The sequence below is a fragment of the Cebus imitator genome, unplaced genomic scaffold (genome assembly GCF_001604975.1).
Source record: "Cebus imitator isolate Cc_AM_T3 unplaced genomic scaffold, Cebus_imitator-1.0 Scaffold313, whole genome shotgun sequence".
In the NCBI taxonomy this organism is placed as follows: Eukaryota; Metazoa; Chordata; class Mammalia; order Primates; family Cebidae; genus Cebus; species Cebus imitator.
In genome coordinates this window covers 1,495,254-1,514,324 of record NW_016107628.1, presented here as the reverse complement: position 1 = coordinate 1,514,324, position 19,071 = coordinate 1,495,254, and the positions used below count along the sequence as shown (strand labels likewise).

General features: G+C 40.6%; 1 non-coding gene across 1 annotated transcript; it reads right to left on the bottom strand.

Annotated features, from left to right (window-relative positions):
- Window positions 1-3,874: 3,874 nt before the first annotated feature.
- TRNAR-UCU lies at window positions 3,875-3,948 on the bottom strand. Its single transcript has one exon. It is a non-coding gene; the product is annotated as a tRNA-Arg (tRNA).
- Window positions 3,949-19,071: the final 15,123 nt, after the last annotated feature.

Here is a 19,071-nt window from a genome sequence, read left to right as displayed (position 1 = left end):
ATATGTTGAGAGTTTCCTGCATCATTTAAAATTTCTTAAATTTTCCAGGAATGCAAAGTACCGTGCATTTTGCAAGAAGACTTACTTGGTTTTGATCAAAAATTTATCCAAAAGTGTTCACCAGTCTGGAAAACCATGACACTGCTGGTGAATTAAATCCCTCGTGAGATTTAAGTCAGCAGTGCAGCATGCCTGCATTGGCCTGCACAAGAAGCTGTTGCATTCAGGGTAGTTCTTCATATAGGTGCAAGACTGCTGGTATGGCATTTACATATTAAAAAATATATTATTCATTATAGGTTTATTTCCTTTTCTTCCTCTCTTACATTACAATTAGGGTATTATATTGATTTGTTTTAATTACTGGCATGGGAAAGATATGTTATCTATGAATTTCATTGCAGGGTAGTAGAGGAGAATTGAAAAAACAATGGATTTAACAAGGACGAGTTGGATGCAATAGGGCTGAGGACACTGTCCTAGATGATGTGCCCCGTATCAAACTCTAAACCTAACTCTTCCCATCACTCCCTCCACTCCACCACATTGACCTGTCAGCTTTCCAGTCAAGCTGGTGCCCACATCAGAGTCTCTACTCTTGCTGTTTCTCTGTTTTAAATGCTCATCCCCTAAATTTCATTGTCCTCCCTCACTTCATTCAGGTCTTCACTCAGAAGCCACCACCTCCAAGAGGTCTTCCGCAACCTCCATTCATCACATCACTCTCCACCTCCACGCATCCTTTACATTCCCCCATAGCACACATCACTACCTAAAATGCTACTGGCTATTACAATATTTACTTATCTGTCCTTTGTCTCCATCGTGGGAATATGTACTCCATGACGGAGGAATCTACTATTTTGGTGCCTGGAATAGTGGAAAGTGGCAGGAATTGGGTGCTTGACAAATATTTGTGAAATAAGTAAATTAATGCGTGAAGATACTGCCTGTGCTCCTACTCCCTAGAAGCTAGGAGTAATCTCTTTCTCTTTCCTATCTACATAATTTATGGTCAATCGAACTCAGCATTAATTCTTTCAAATATATCCATCAAATGCCTACCATATTTCAGGCACTGGGAATACAATAATAAATAACACATATCCTGCCCGCACACTTTGCAATTAATGATCAGCTCCAGCATCTCTGAAGTATTTCAATCCTACAATGAAGTGACTTTGTGAAACACACACCCATTTCGATTTTATATTCTGAGTATCTTTAAAATATGGTAATTATGATATTTATAAATGAGGAGATATCCCTCAGGTATTCAGAAGAGAATTGTTATCACATATGGAAGAATTTTTACTCATGTGGAAAATCTTTTCCCCAGTCCTGGTGATATTCTTCGAGTTTCCAAGACACCACCCTTCAGAGATGAACAGAGTTGAAGGCTAGGTAATAGTTGAATAAGTAACACTTCTAGTTCCCTTGAGTGCAGTAACCAGGAGGACCCTTCACCTACCTGGCTGAGATAAAGTCTTCTCTCTAAGGCACAGAAGGACCACATGCTCTCTGAAGGATCCCGCCAGCTAGAAAAATCTAATCAGTCTGCTTTCTTAGGGTAGCACAGGGAAGCATCAAGCCCGTTGATGACACACAGCCACCCTGGATATTCCAGGCAGGGGCTGAGAATTCAGACCCTTTTCTTTCCCTACTTAATGTCCAGGTACCCTTCCCATATGCTTGGGAGAAAGACAAAGGCAACTTGAAAACTAACAGAGCCTCTCTATTTTCACAGCGCTGTACAACAAACTTTTCATCCATTTTTACACTTGTAGGAAAGACAATATACTCTTTTTATACATAAGCAAATTCAAGTGCAGATGTTTAGCAACTTGGTAAGGCTGTATCTTATACCAAGGTCCTCTGACTCCAAGAAAGGGAATAGAAATGGCAGGATAAAATCAGGCTTGGGGAATTATCTGTGGATTTTAATTCTCATAGGCATAGAACTTCACATAAAGAGCTGGCTCTATCACATTCTGATCAAACGTTTAAACAAATCCCAATACAATGTCTATTTGGGCACACACACACACCCTGTTCCCACCTCATTCCCAGCCGTCACAATTCCATGAAGTCTGATCAATATTCCTAGAAAAACTCCAGAAATGAGCAAACCATAGAGTAGGCCAGAATGAACCTCCACCCTTGCCCCAAATTTTAACAGTGATACAGGAATAATATCCTTACCCGCTTAGAATTCTCATGGTTAGGCAGCTCCATTATCATGCTGTGATACAGGGAGAATCAGGAAGATGTACATAGTAGTCTGGATTATGGTTGAAAAATGTGACATACCCCTTTCCTGAACTCCCTCCCCCCACCACCACACACCCTGAATTTTTCCTTTCAGGCCAGGGCTTAAAGCAAAAATATCTGGGATAGGCTGAGTTAACAATAAACAGAAAGCTCCAAGAAAGAATGCTCAGGAACTTCTGGTCCACACCATGTTCTACGAAGGCCATATCTATGGGACTGGTGGGAGAGAGACAACATCTGAATTGGCCTTCCGCCAAAGTAACCCAGAAATGTAAAGCCATGTTAGCTCTTACTGCAAGAATTTTATGTCTTTAAAGTACCATACTACTTCAAGAGAATTTCAAAGTTTCCATTTGTATAAACATGCACACATGGAAGCAGAAAACATCAATCTCCCTCCAGAGTCCTCTTGTTCACCCTGTCAATTCCCCCTACTTTTTGGCATGGTTGCTTTAAGTTCCTATGCCGACTTTCCCGCCTCCCCCTACCTCAGCTTCCTCAGAGTGCAAGTGCATGGCTGTGTCCTCTGGTTGTCCATCCAGAGTCCCACATAGAGATCCTGAGTCTCCCCAGCAGTCCTGGGAAATATATCTTCTCAGGTTTCCCGGGTTCACCTGAGGTGGAGGTCAGTTCCTGGCAGGGGCAGCTCCCTCTAGCTAATAAGCTGGAGGTAGCAATATGCAAGGGAGAGAGCCAGGCCAGCCCAAAATAGAAACCCAAGCTACATCACAATCTGACCACGCTCCCAACCTGGCTAAATGTGGCCCCTCAGACAAGACAAGGAGATAGCAGAAGTGAATGCAGGAGGAGAGAGGTGGTGAGAACACGGCTTGTTGAAAATCAGGAATTATGGAAATAGCATTCAGATACAACACTTGAAGTTTGTCCTACAAACAGAAAGGGGTACAAACTCTTCACAGTAAAGAGCATTTGAGCATAAACCTTCAAGTTTCTGGGGATAAGCTCATCCAACTTGCTGCTGGTAATTAGTGTGTTGCTCTGTAGTTTATTCCACTGAGACAAAGAGCAATGATTACATTTCACCTGATAGATCAGGAAGTGAGTGATGAGCTTTAGCACAAAAAGCCCCAGGAATGAAAAAGTATAGCTGACAGACAATGCAAGAAATTATCCTCTGCATAACCCTGCCCACCTCCTGACATCCACCAGATGATAACTCTTTGGTCAAGGAAGGTATTACCTCAGAGGACAGTTGGACATTTCCTTATTGGCATATGGGAAAATCTGCCCCTTTGTGGTCTCAGAGGTCAAAGGAGGAAACCACAGTAGTTCCAAAACCTGTGACTTTGCGTCTTGGTCACTCTGTGCCAATTATCCAACTGTGAAGTAAACGATTCAAATGCTGTGTCAGTTGGGCTGAGCAGAGACATGCAGCAGACATCTGAGCCTTACGAGACAATGAAATCCGAAAGGGAGGAATACAGAAAGAATGAAGAGTGAGGGAAAGGAAAAGGGGAGGAGGTCCAGGATTCTCAAGGAAAGGGGTTTCCTTTCTCTCCTCTATAGCCTCCAGGGAGGAATAAATGTAATTATCAACCTAGCCTGACAGTATTCAAAATAAAAGAGGCACCTGCCAGGTGACCATCTCTGCCGGGACTCGAACCCGGAACCTCTGGATTAGAAGTCCAGCGCGCTCGTCCATTGCGCCACAGAGACCTCACCACACACACAGCATCAGCACCAGAACTGAAAAAGCACATACCTTCTGCATCACCGAGCCATCTCAGCATCCTGCTCTCTGAGCGGTGGGGGGGACAGGGACAGCTGGAAAATCTGGAGTGGAGATCCACCAGCTGGCTTCATCAAAGCTTTTCTCAATACTGTGGATCCGATGGTCCCCAGAGGATTGGAGGAATGTGACAGCAGTCAATTTCCCAGACTCAGAATCCCTGATGGAATAGGACAGAACCAGAGCCTTTGCTCTCCTTTCCTCTCCATCCCTTAGGGATGATACGAAAATCTCTCGATTCTCATGCTAATTAAGCAGAGTGCACCCAACCCTGCAGAAAACGCAGAAGCCATCTCTACCTCCACCCCCACTTCCTCACTGTGGTTTCATCCCAGTCCAGCTATTCTCAGACAGGGGCTGGGCAACACTTGGGGATTCAGGAAAAACCTCGATCCCAGAGACAAAGGAGCTGCTTCCGTAAAGAAACACTGTGAACAACAGCGGCAGAGAACGGCAGCTGAGCTCTAAGAGACTGCTCTGGTTCTCAGCAATAAGAACGGTATCTGTCAAGCCCAGACAGGAGGTACCAGGAGTCTGATGTGATGTACCTTCAGCATCTTCACTAGAATTAAGGATGGGAGTGGAGAAAAAACAGTGTCCAGTGTGTGTGTTCAGTGTGTAAGTACATGTGAATGTATATGTGTGTGTGTGAAAGTGTGTGTATGGGGGGCAGACAGAGAGGGAGGGAAGGGAGAGTGTGTTTGCACACATAGGGTGGGAGGTTGAGAGTGGCAGATCTTTGATGAAATACAGATGTCCTCACACAGCTCTGCACGAATACCTGTATCTCTTTCCCCCAACTTCCTCAGCACCAAGTTCCTGATAGCTTATTTACCCAGGGCTACCTACTTTGAAGAACGAGGATTTCTCAGCTGTCTCTGTTTGCCAGAAGTATCCTAGTATAAGCAAAGTGACCAACGCTCCATCACCATATATAAAGACCTCCATACCCAGCTCAGATCCAAGAAAATGATTTCTATTTTTAGAAGCCTCTCAGAGAAGACAATTCCATAATCACTGTTGTTTATAATTTGCACTGAGCCCGTTCTTCTGAATGTCTAATCTAAATCCTTCTTATCTCACTTTTAGCTCATTTTCTCCTATTTTGTTCCCAGATACCCAGGAATAATTGGATTCTATGCTTCCAACGACAATGCATTGATTTAAAGACTGATTGTGTTCATCACCCCACTCCCCTCAAAAGGTTACAATAAAAGCAATGAACCAACTCAGATATCCCTCCTCCTCCTTCACTGTCTGTCTCCATGGCCCCCCAGCTCTGGACACTGCCAGCCAACTCCAATCATACAAGATAGTTATTTCTAACCTGTGAGGCCAGGTGATGGACAAGAAACAATATGACTAAATGAGATGATTAGATTAGAAAATCTTTAAGGGGCTTTCTAACTCTAAGACTACAGTTACATCATCTCCCCCTTCTCTGCCCATTCATACAGCCCCAGGAATGAGACATGGTAGAGAACACAACCAAGGCAATTCAGTCAGATCAAGAATATAAGCAAAAGACTAACACATGGGGGAAAGCAGCTACTCCAACCAGGCTTGCCCTCCGTCTATGACTTAGAGATGGGAGCTCAGAAAGTGAGGCTGATTGTTTCTATTATACACTTGACACAAGGAGGCATAGAATAGACCTTTCTATCCAGAGATCGTATTACTCTGAGTGGCTAGCAGCAAAGTGCTGGTGAAGGAGTTATCAATGGGTCTATGTGGTTGTAAAGGGAAGCTTAACTCCACAGGCTAGCAATGAACCATTCCAATGTAAGGGAAAGGAAAAGCTAGATTCTCAGGATACTTCCTGCCAGGCTCAGTGTTCACTTACACACACACACGCCCTCTGACCTTCATAAAGAAACTGTCCTATATCCAAGAAATCTATTAGCCCCCTGAGTGATGTCCAAAGCATCACTGCTTCTTACAAGATCCTGTGTTGTCTACAACCTGAATGAAGAGTCCCAGCTCTCTAGCAGCTTCATTCACGTTCTGCAGTGTTCCCACTTGGTGCTGGGAATATGATGGAGAGATAAGTAATGGCATGGTTCTACCCTCAAGAATCCCATAGTTAAATTGCAACATAGGAATGACCTGAAACATGTATGGGAGAAAAAAAGGAATCAATCTTATTACCCGCCAGATAAAATACCAATTTGCAAGTCCACACAAAGACTATAACTCTGGAAGCAGAAAGATCCATCTTCACAGGAAGTTGTATAACTTATTTGTTTTGAGACTCTGAGAAAATTCCTTAACTCTGATCTTGTATTTCCTCATTATAAACTCGGGGCACTAATGCTAGTGATATGCTACTGATAAAGAGATTTCAGGAGGCAGATTTTCCTGTCCCCTTTCTCCTCTATTCCATGAGTTAATTCTCACCTCTATTGCCTGGGTTGTTTCTTTCCTATTGAATGCCCTTCCTTCATCTTCCTCTCACTACCCGACAGAAATCTCTTCATTCCGGCAAAAAACGCCCCCACCGACAGGTATCTCCAGATCCCCTTATTCTTATAATGTATATCAACAAAAGTACTCTGGACTTTGTCCGAGGACCTTTTTCAAATAAGAGATGTCTCTCTGACATCTCATTGTGCTTTATCATCCATAAAACAGACAAAGCCTCTTGATAGTGTCAATAATGTCTTTAAACGAGGTTTTTAATTTAAAATGAGAAGAGAAACAATCAAATAAATCTATAGTTTTAAAGGGCAGGAAAGGTTAAGTCAAGTCACTCAAAATGATTGAGGCCAGTACATCTTTTTCTTCTTTTAAACTAGCTGTATGTCATTCATGTTTATGTAAACTCTCTGGAAGAAAAGTACATTCGCCTTCCAAAAAAAAGTCTGTATTGATTTACTTCTCCAAAGATCTGTGACTCAAACATTACTCATACCTCTAACTGAATATACCACTCTGTGACCCTACAGACAAACTAGTGATGCTCATACACTATCTCATTCACAAGGTGTTGCTGGGATACATAAGACAAATGCTCTTCAAATTTTCCCTTTGGTCCAATTAAATCCTGCATCCTACTGTGGTCTGTCCTACAGCTCTTCTAAAGGTTCCTATACCAACTAGTTCATATTTTAAATTCTAAAAGCTATTACATGGAGTAAGACAGTGAATGTGTCATTTAGATAGCACAGCCCTTATATACTGTACTTTCATCTCCCAGGCCCTACGACGACATAAACCTTATTAATTCACATCTATTGTGAGGACACCTTTTTTATTTTTTATTTTTTTATTTTTGAGACGGAGTTTTGCTTTTGTTACCCAGGCTGGAGTGCAATGGCACGGTCTCGGCTCACCGCAACCTCCGTCTCCTGGGTTCAAGCCATTCTCCTGCCTCAGCCTCCTGAGTAGCTGGGAGCACACCTTCTAAAAGTGTTACCATATACCATCTTCTCATGCTCCTACCTGCTATCAGCTCCCTCTTACTATCTCACCCCCAAGGAGTCAGCCCAGGTCTTTCCTCCTGTGAGTACCTCCCAGGAAGGCTGGAAAAGGTGCTTTGCAATGTCAGGCCTATAGAGTAAGACCTCTTGTGCAGGTGTTCAGTTCATAACTCCCACCCCCTAAGGAAGGATAAAATGACGTACCCACAATGCAAAAGCCTTTCAGTCTTTTTCAGACACTTAATCTTCATGAGGTCTTACCACATATTCATTTCTCCATCCCTACTATGTGTTTTCTGACTCATCATAATAAAATATTTATGTTCCCAAAGTCTATCTGTCCTTCCGCCTAGCCTGTGAGACTGACTGCAGATTGTTCGTTTCCTTCTCAGTCCCCTTTCTCAAACTCTAAGTGGGAAGAAATGAGATAATCCGGGTAACAACTGAGCCTGAGAATCAAGCTAAGGAAAGACAAATACAGAGCAAAAATTATCCTTTCATCATCCCATCCAACTTTCAGAAACAATTCCAGGTCTAGCCCAGTCAAACTGAGTTATTGAGGTTTCTCAAGACTTCACAAAAGTAGACCCAGAACCAATCTATCTTAACAATGGGCTGGACCTCCAGGGCTAGTCAAGGTCACAAGAGTCCATACAGAGGTCAACTCCCAAAGGGAGCCTGAGAAATGCTGAGAAATCTGGAGATAGGATCTCCCTTTCCTTATTGCCTCTCACCTACCTCTGACAGATTTCTCCAGGAAGCCATTTAAAGAATTCTAGAGGCCGGCGCCTATAATCCCAGCACTTTGGGAGGCAGAGGCAGGCAGATCATGAGGTCAAGAGATCGAGACCATCCTGGCCAACGTGGTAAAACCCTATGTCCACTAAAAATACAAAAACTAGCTTGACATGGTGGCAAGTGCCTGTAATCCCAGCTATTCAGGAGGTTAAGGCAGGAGAATTGCTTGAACCCAGAAGGCAGAGGTTACAGTGAGCCAAGATTGCGCCACTGCACTCCAGCCTGGGTGACAGAGCAACACTCCATCTCAAAAAATAATAATAATAATTCTAGAGAGTGTCTCTAAGGACATGAAGTATCTCTTTGGTCAAGAAGGATGAGGAAGCTAATAGTGTTCAACAAATGGGAAGGCAGTAGGTTGTTGTATCCCATTAAATCTTTCTGGGAAGTTTGGGGAAAACTTTCTGCCTCACTCAAACGCAACAAATAAGATATTTCCTGGTGCTAACTCTCTAGTTCAATCTCCTTTATCCTTTTTAGAATCAGGACCCTCTATCCTGCTGTTTCTAACCCCAAGCCATCACCTTCTTGTGTAGGTCCCCAGTCCTGTCTTACTTTTTCTTGTTGCCATTCTCATCAATGTCTCCTTCTCCCTTGGAGTATATAACCCTTAGTCATTTCCTGCTTTAAAGTGTTCTTTTTACCTCTGTCCACACCTTTCCTCATTTCTGTCCATTTCACTTTTCCCCACTTTCTGCAACTGACATTCCTTAATACTTTACCACGTAATCTCTATAATGCTCAATTCCTTGGACATGTCCCCATCTGTTCTCATCTGCCCTAGATTCCATCTACTCCAAACACATTGGCCAAACTCATTGTCCCCAGTCTTCCCTAGATTCAGCCCACTGCTCTTCTCTGTTTCTGCCCCCTCTAGCCATCAGCCTCAAGGCACTTGAGTTTCCCAGGCCTCCAAACTCCTCTATCATTAAAATCTATTGCTCAGACCCAGAGTCTTAGTTATTGTCAGCCCTTCATCCTCAGTCTTTCTCTTTCTTTCCTCCAGATTTCATTCTTCAGACCACTTTACTTACCTGCCAACCTTTTAGTCTTTGTCTCATCTCCTTAACTCTTCAACTGGTAGTACCTGTTCTTCTGAATCTCCTTCCTCCTCATCCATACAGTACCAGATTCCTGAGGCTTATACAGAAGGACTTGCTGGTCCTTCCTTCTTCCCCATGATCATCTCCAGACATTCTGGCTTCTGCCCGACTCTATAACACACCTGTGTTTGTTTTACTTCTTTGTCTGGGACTGTGTGTGCCACTGGCTTTAAAACTGGGAGGCCCTGAACAGGGCCCTGCTAATCCCCATGGGATTGACTTGCCATGAGAATGGACTGGCAAGAGGACTTCTTAATCTTTAGCCACTATGGGGCCCTGATCCTTAAAGGGCCAGAGATCAACGAATTAGAAGAGAGATCCTTAAAGGGTCAAGGATTCTATGATGGTAGGCCAAGGGATTCAAGAACATTGGTTTTTGCCTAATATTATGAATACATTAGGCTTTTGCTACCTGTCCCCTACCTCAGCCCCACTTCCCATTCAGCCTGGAAAAAGCCTTGAGGGTTACATAGTAAGGCAGACTCCTCTGCAATGGCAAGAGAAGTAAGGTGTTCATCTTTCACAGTCCATCAGTTTAATTAAACCAAAGACCGTGGAAGTTTCAATCCCAGAGACTAAGCTTGTCCTTACACAAGAACCTTATGTCTGACAAATTACAACAGGGTCTATACATGGTTTATCCTTATACATCAGGAGCAGCTCTTTTCAAGTCTCTCCCTGATGATCATCAAGTCCCCACACTGAAGACAGGGTCCAGGGGAAACATTTTACCTTGAGTCGGCCAGCTCATCGTCTTCAGGTTCTCCTCCTTTAGGAGGTAGTAGCTCAATTTCCAAGGTCTTCTCATGCTACCTATGATTCTAAGAAACGGTATCAATGGTAGTAATAATGATGATAAAGATGTTTTGAATGGTCTCATTGTATCATCAGAACTTTCCTATATTGTGGGAAGAATGACCATCATTATTTTTCTTTTACAAAAGAAGAACCTTGATCAAAGACATTAGATGGCTTGCCCGAGGTAACTCAGTTTGTAAGAGGTGGGACTAGGGCGAGCTACCATACACTGTCCTGACTTCTGTGACCTCTCCAGGGAGGCCTCAACAGGTGTCTACTAAGAGGCACTGGCTGCCTTCATTACAATTGTTCCAGGAAGTGAAATTCTGAGACCTTTCCCCCTAACTCTCTTCCCAGTCTTTGCAACCATCGGACAGTGCCCTAATCATAGGACAGGATGGCCAGACAGCCTTGAGAAGGGCCACAGGGTAGAGTCAAAGGCTGTGCTGCTTAAAAGACAGAACAAGCAGCACAGGCCAGTGAATAAGAGAGCTCTCTTTGGGGTCTTGTTTAGTGGCTCATTCTCCTCCCAGGTTCCTTATGACATAAGAAACTGATTTCCAGATTAAATAAAACAACTTGCTCAAGATCAGTCTGCTCGGCATTCACAAGTATGGTCCTCCATTCCAGGTTTTCCAACTCCTAATTTGTTGGTTTTTAAAATTTCACTGCAGTGTTACTGAGTCACTCTTTTTAAATTTTTTATTAATTGACAGATAACATTATATATTTGTATTATGTACAATATGGTATTTTGAAGTGTATACATATTGTGGAATGGTTAACTCTAGCTAGCCATTATGGAAAACAGTATGAAGGTTCTTAAGACATTTAAAAATAGAGCTACCATAGGATCCAGCAATCCCACTACTGAGTATATATCCAAGGAAATAAAATCAGTATATTGAGATATATGCTTGGAATCCCCAACATAGTCTTTTTAAAATTATTATAATTTAAGTTATGGGATACGTGAACAGAGCATGCAGGTTTGTTACACGGGTATACATATGCCATGGTGGTTTGCTGCAACCAACAACCTGTGATCTACATTAGCTATTTCTCTTAATGCTATCCCTCCCCTTGTCCCCCACCTCCCGACAGGCTCCAGTGTGTGATGTGCCCCTCCTGGTGCCCATATGTTCTCATTGTTCAACTCTCATTTATAAGAATATGCAGTGTTTGGTTTTCTGTTCCTGTGTTAGTTTGCTGAGAATGATGGTTTCCAGCTTCATCCATGTCCTGCAGAGAACATGAACCCACTCTTTCTTATGGCTGCATAGTATTCCATGGCGTATATGTGCCATATTTTCTTTGTCCAGTCTATCATCAATGGGCATTTGGGTTAGTTCCAAGTCCTTGCTATCGTGAATAGTGTTGCAATAAACATAAGTGTGCATGTGTCTTTATAGTGGAATAATTTATAATACTTTGGGTATATACATAGTAATGGGATTGCTGGGTCAAATGGTATTTCTATTTCTAGATCCTTGAGGAATCACCACACTGTCTGCCATGATGGTTGAACTAATTTACACTCCCACCAACAGTGTAAAAGTGTTCCTATTTCTCCACATCTTCTCCAGCATCTGTTATTTCCAGACTTTTTAATCAGGAATTTAAAAGTTCCAGCTGGCATGAGACAGTATCTCATTGTGGTTTTGATTGGCATTTCTCTAATGGCTAGTGATGATGAGCTTTTTTCATATGTTTGTTGGTCATATAAATGGTCTTCTTTTGAAAAGTGTCTGTCATATCCTTTGCCCACTTGTTGACAGAATTTTTTTCTTGTAAATTTGTTTAAGTTTCTTGTAAATTCTGCATATTAGCCCTTTGTCAGATGAATAGATTGCAAAAATTTTCTCCCATTCTGTAGGTTGCCTGTTCACTCTGAGGATAGTTTCTTTGCTGTGCAGAAGCTCTTTAGTTTAATTAGATACCATTTGTCAATTTTGGCTTTTGTTGCCATTGCTTTTGGTGTTTGAATCATGAAGTCTTTGCCCATGCCTATGTCCTGAATGGTATTGCCTAGATTTTCTTCTAGGGTTTTTATGGTTTTACGTCTTATGTTTAAGTCTTTAATTCATTTTGAGTTAATTTTTGTATCAAGTATAAAGAAGGCATCCAGTTTCAGTTTTCCGCATATGGCTAGCCAGTTTTCCCAACACTGTTTATTAAATAGAAAATCCTTTCCCTATTGCTTGTTTTTGTCAGGTTTGTCAAAGATCAGATGGTTGTAGATGTGTGGTGTTGCTTCCAAGGCCTCTGTTCTGTTCCATTGATCTATATATCTCTTTTAGTACCAGTACCATGCTGTTTTGGTTACTGTAGCCTTGTAGTATAGTTTGAAGTCAGGTAGTGTGATGCCTCCAGCTTTGTTCTTTTTGTTTAGGACTGTCTTGGCTCTACGGGCTCTTTTTTGGTTCCATATGAAATTTAAAGTTTTTTCTAATTCTGTGAAGAAATTCAGTGGTAGCTTGATGGAAATAGCATTAGATTTATAAATTACTTTGGGCAGTATGCCCATATTCACAATATTAATTCTTCACGAGCCTGGGGTGTTTTTCCATTTGTTTGTGTCCTATTTCCTTGAGCAGTGGTTTGTAGCTCTCTGTGAAGGGGTCCTTTACATTCCTTGTAAGTTGATTCCTAGGTATTTTATACAATTGTGAATGAAAGTTTGCTCATGATTCAGCTCTCTATTTGTCTATTATTGGTGTATAGGAATGCTTGTGATTTTTGCACATTGATTTTGTAACCTGAGACTTTGGTGAAGTTAAGCAACTTCAGCAAAAGAGTTTTTGGACTGAGACAATGGGGTTTTCTAAATACACAATCATACCATCTGCAAACAGAGATAATTTGACTTCCTCTCTTCCTATTTGAATACTCTTTATATCTTTCTCTTGCCTGCTTGCCCTGGCCAGAACTTCCAATACTATGTTAAGTGGGAGTGGTGAGAGAGGGCATCCTTGTCTTGTGCCTGTTTTCAAAGGGAATGCTTCCAGCTTTTGCCCATTCAGAATGACACTGGCTGTGGGTCTGCCATAAATAGGTCTTATTATTTTGATATACATTCCATCAATACCTAGTTTATTCAGAGTTTTTAGCATAAAGGGGTGTTGAATTTTATTGAAGGCCTTTTTTTGCATCTATTGAAATAATTGTGTGGTTTTTGTCATTGATTCTGTTTATGTGATGGATTACATTTATTGATTTGTGTATGTTGAACCAGTCTTGCATCCAGGGATGAAGCTGACTTGATTATGGTCAATAAGCTTTTTGATGTGCTGCTGGATTCAGTTAGCCAGTATTTTATTGAGGAGACTCTCTAACATAGTCTTCACACTAAGAACGCAGGGAAGGGAAGAGTAGAATGCTTTGCATGTATTCTTAACTGGTAAACGAGAAAATCAAAAGCATCAAATAACGTCTTCTTGGAATCACAGAATGCTCAAAATGGAAAAGGGTTTTAAAATAACCAAGTCTCTTTTATTCAAGGGTCAGCTAAATTTTTGCCACATATTGTTATTACTTTTTTAAATTTAGAGAAAAACTAATTTGAAGATTAAAGCTAAATGGGTGAATATTTGCTCTTTACCTTCTATATGTTGGTGGTCTGTAATTTTTGTCAAGCCTCTCCATCTGTAATTACATAGATTGGTAAACTCGGAATTATAGAAATTAAATTATGTATCCGATATCATGAAAGCAGATAAACCGGTATGATCTAATCAGAAAACTACAGACTTTCAAGTTGGGATGCCCAGGGTTTGAATCCCAGCTGTGTATGATGACGGACACCTAAAGCCACCTAAATGATCTCTGAGATTCAGATAACTCATCTGATTTTAAAAATACACAGAAATAATACACATATCTTGTAAAGTCGTTATAAGAAACGTGTGATAAAGAAAGAGAAAATCTTTATTAGACTAGTGCCTGGCAGTCTTTATTTTTAGAGAGAATAGTAAATGCTTGGGCTCCTTCCCTTTCACCCATCCATTCCTCAACTGACTCCACTCTAGCAACTGCTAAATGTCCTCACTAAAGTCACTAATGGCTTGTTGCTAATTGTCAAATTCAATAGTCTCACTTCACCTTTCTGCAGCATTCCACACTATTAAACATACCTTCTACCCTTAGAAACGCTGAATCTTCTTGTTTCTGGGGCATGCCACTCTCTTCTCATTTACTCCTATTTCTCGGCCCCTCCGTCTCAATCTCTTTCACCAGTTCCTCCTCTTCCTTCTTAAATATCAGTGTTCCATAGAGCAATACTTATCAGACTGCAAGTCAGAAGGCGAGCAGTACTTTTATATTATTAAATAGCAGAGAAAAGAGATGACAGAATAGGATATGACAAAATAGAAAAGAAAATAGCTGAGTATCACCCTCTAAGAAGACCATGTGTTGTTTCATGAAATTTTTGTATCAGCTACATGTAAATGTATGTACATAGACAGATGAGTTGTGGTCAAAAACACTGTCATACAGTGTACTTTGGCCCTCTTCTTTATATCCTATCCCTGGATAATTGTAAATGGCATATGTACTACACATACCACCAGGTATGAGCTGAAAACCCTTAAATCTGTATCTTAAAATCAGACATATAATGTGAAATCCAGATTGGGATACTCAGCCGCCTTTAGATTGCCATCCATATGTGACTGACAGTGATCTCAACTGCAAAATGTACAAATCAGAACTTATATTTCCCCATAAACTTGTTCTTCATAATCCATTAGTTTATTTTTTATGAGACGGAGTCTCACTCTGTCACCCAGGCTGGAGTACAGCGGCACAATCTCGGCTCACTGCAACCTCTACTTCCTGGGTTCAAGCAATTCTCTTGCCTCAGCCTCCCTAGTAGCCTCCCTAGGGATTACAGGGACCTGCCACCATGCCCAGCTAATTTTTGTATTTTAGTAGAGGTGAGGTTTCACCATGTTAGCCAGGCAGGTCTCAAACTTCTGAGCTCAGGTGATCCTCCCACCTCGGCCTCCCAAAGTTCTGGGATTCCAGGTGTAAGCCACGTCATTCGGCCTAATCCACTAGTTTAATTAATGGTTATCATCATCCACCTACCCATTTATTAATTTATTTGCTCCATAAATCCATAAACACCTACTGTATAATAAGAACTGTGCCGTGTATTAGAGATATAATGATGATATGCCTATTCTTAATAAAAATTAGTCAAAAACAGAAAAATAAACAAAATCATGAAGCAAAATAGCCCAGCTATAGAAATCATATGTCCAGCATGCTACAAAAACAAAAATGGGCAAATGAATCCAGTCTGAAGAGTCTAAGGAAGTTTCCTAGAGCTACAGACCTAAGCTGAGGTTCAAAGTAAGAACAGCTATAAACAGAGCAAAAGAAGAGGTTAGGGGTGGGGGGTGGTGAGAGAGAGAGAGAAAGAGAGAGAGAGAGAGAGAGAGAGTGTGTGTGTGTGTGTGTTGGGGAAGCCAAGGAGATAAGAGATGAAAGCATGAGTAAAAATACAGCAAACGCCATCTTGTCTGTGTAAGAAACTGCAAGAAATGAGATACTGCTGGAGTCCAAAATCCCAGGCCATGTGACAAGTGACAGGCCATGTGGAAACAAAGATCAGATCATGCAGATCGACGTATGTCATGTTAAAGGCCAATTGTAATCCTGTAGGAGATGCAGAGGTAGTGAAAGGTTTTAAGTAAGGGAAAATGATGATTTGATTTGCATTTTAGAAATATCACGCTGGCTGCAGCAGATAATTCCAAGAGAGCACATTGAAGAGGCTTTTGCAGTAGTCAAGGTAAGATGTAATGGACATCTGAACCACAGTAATAGAATTGGCTACATAATAGTAAATTGAAAGAAGATTGATTTGATAAAATCAGTTTTGGGGAGACAAAACTGGCCATCCAGTCTCTTAAATCCATAAACATGGAGTGAGTCAAGCCTCCTTCCCCTAAAACTTCATCTTCCAAATTTAATCAGCAACTATGGTCTATCCACCCTGTCTCTTTAGTAGCCCTCAAATGTATGCTTCACTTTCCATTCCCACTGCTCTTGGCTTAGTTCAGATAGTTCATCCTCTGTAGCCAGGACTATTTGGTATTTTAATAATCTCTGACTTGTCTACCTGTAACCATCCCTGCAGCCCTTCCACCAATCAGCCACATCACCAACGGAGCAATTATAATTTTCCTTGAAGGCAAAACCCCTTAAAGTTTCTCTCTTGTTTAGAGAAGAACCTAAAAGCCATTTGTGATCTGATTCTTGTCCATCTTGTCAATATCATTTACTATTATCCCCCAGCCTCATCCTTCAACTTACGTTTTGCAGTAAGTAGTTAGAGTGCCCTAAATGGAAAAAAAAAAGTTTCTTTTTCCATACTAATAGGACTTGGTATGCTGCAATGGTTTCTCTTTTTGGAATGCCTTTCTCATGTCCCCACCCTCACATCTGTCTGGAATACTGTTCCTCCTCCTTGAAGACTCAGTTTCAGTCACCTCATTTTCTATAATACCTTCTCTGACATCCACCACAACCCCAAGCAGGCTGGATCACACCCATCTTCACACCATTACTGCACCCTGTGCATATGGCTATCAGAAGGCTGTGCACTCTGTAATGTACTCAATTTTGAGCATCTCTGTTCCTAACAGAGAGAGAGCAACTTGAGTTCTTTATACCCTTGATAGTCTGGGTAGTCCCTGGCACAAGATAGTTGTTCAATATATGTTTACTGAAGAAAAAGAATAAACAAACAAAGCCGTTAGAACAGGTCTTTATCCTTCTAGCCACATATCATCCTATAATACCACAGTTCTTGATTTTTCTAATTGAAATATTAGATGGAAACTCTTAAAATAAGACTGAGTACTTTAGGCTTCTTAGGCTGCTCTTCTTCAAAGTAGTAGAATATTGAATTTTCTCCAGAGCTCCAGTTTTCATATCCAGTTTATTGAATATTTCCTACTAGATGAGTTGCCCTCAGCTTAAACTCAAAGTAATCTAAACAAAATTAGTTGTTATGAATTTTTTGTGTCTCCTGCAAATTCATATGTTGACACCCTAATCCTTCATGTATTTAGATGTGAGTCCTATGAGAGGTCATTTGGTCATGAAGGTGGAGCCCTAATAAATGGAATTAGTGTCCTTATAAGAAGAAACACAGAGAAACAATCTCTTTCTCCACCATGTGAAGACACCTTGAGAAGGTGGCTGTCTGCAAACCAGGAAGAGGACACTCAACAGGAATCAAATCCAACAGTACCTTGATCTTGGACTTCCCAGCCTCCAGAATTGTGAGAAACCAAAGTCTTGCTGTTTAAGCAATGTAGTTTATGGTATTCTGTTTTAGCAATCTCAGGTAAAACACTAATCCTCCTTCATTCCAAAATGCCACAAGAAGCTTCTCCTAACTCCACTATTTAATGGTTCAGCATTTTCCAAGTTACTTAAAAGCCAAAACTGAGAGCTGTCTTAGCCTTCTCCCTCCGTCTTGCTTCCCATAACCAACATCAAACGTAGCACCTTTTTTCCATTCCAAATTCCATTGCCCTCACTCAGGATTCTTACTTTGTTCCTGGATTTCTATAATCATCTTTTAACTCATCTTCATAGAATAAGCTTTTAATTAAAAATAATAATAATAATTTAACCCATAAGCACATCATTATAAAAATATGAAGTATATAACATGGACAATTATAGCCCCCCTTATGCCTTAAGTCTCACTCCTAGCCCAGAAAATAATTTTCCAAGTTTAATATGCATCTGAACAACAGAAACACTAAAGTGCCTGCCATGTGCCAGGCACTATTTAAAGCATTTTAAATAGATTAATTTCTTTAATTCTCACATCATACAACCCTAGGGGTCACATAAAATTATCTCTATTTTCCATACAAAGAGAAAAGTACTGAGGCAGTTAAGTATCTTACCTGAAGCCACACAGCCAGTAAGTAACTATTCATTTACTTAAACACATATTTATATGTACATAAAATTTAACATATACACATGTATATGTTTTAGGCCTTTTCCCATGTTACACAAAAGGGATAGCAGTATGTGTATTTTCTTTGTATTTTCATTTAATAATATACCTTCTGTATCTTTCCATTTTGGTAGATATAAATTTACCTCATTCTTTTTAACTGCAATGTGTTGTTACAAAGTATGATATAACATAATTTATTTATCCAATTCACTATTGATGAATATTTATGTTGTCTTCAATTTTTCACTACTGGAAAAAAAATGAAGTGATGCATATCTCTGCACATAAATTGGAGCACTCATGTGTGAATAGATCTATAGCATCATTTGTAGAAATAGCACTGCTGGTATTTCTATTTTTAATTTTGATACATTCTGCCAAAATATCTCCAGAAAGGCTGTGCCAATTTATATCCTCACTAACAATATATAAAGGTGCCTCTTTCCCTAAGCACTTGCCAACACTGAGTATTATCCATCATTTTAATTTTTAACAATCTGATGGGTTCTTTGATGCTTTTTAACAGTCTAGGATCTCTTTGGTGCTGTAACTTGTATTTCTAAAAATCCAAATGCCGTTGATCATCTTTTCAGGTGTTTATTAGACAACTGCATTTTTTTCTAAGAAATCCTACTCATAGCCTTTGCCCAATTTTCTCTTGGACTGTTTGTCTTTTTATGCTTATTTGCTGACTATTTTGCATGTTAGCAATTTGATAGTTTGCTATATATGTTGTAAATAAAATTGTCCCAGTCTGTGACTTACTTTTACATTTTGCCTACAGGTCCACAATTATATCAGTTTTAAAAATCATGCAGTATTGGGAGGCTGAGGCAGGCGGATCACGAGGTCAAGAGCTCGAGACCATCCTGGCCAACATGGTAAAACCCCGTCTTTACTAAAAATACAAAAAAATTAGCTGGGCGTGGTGGCACG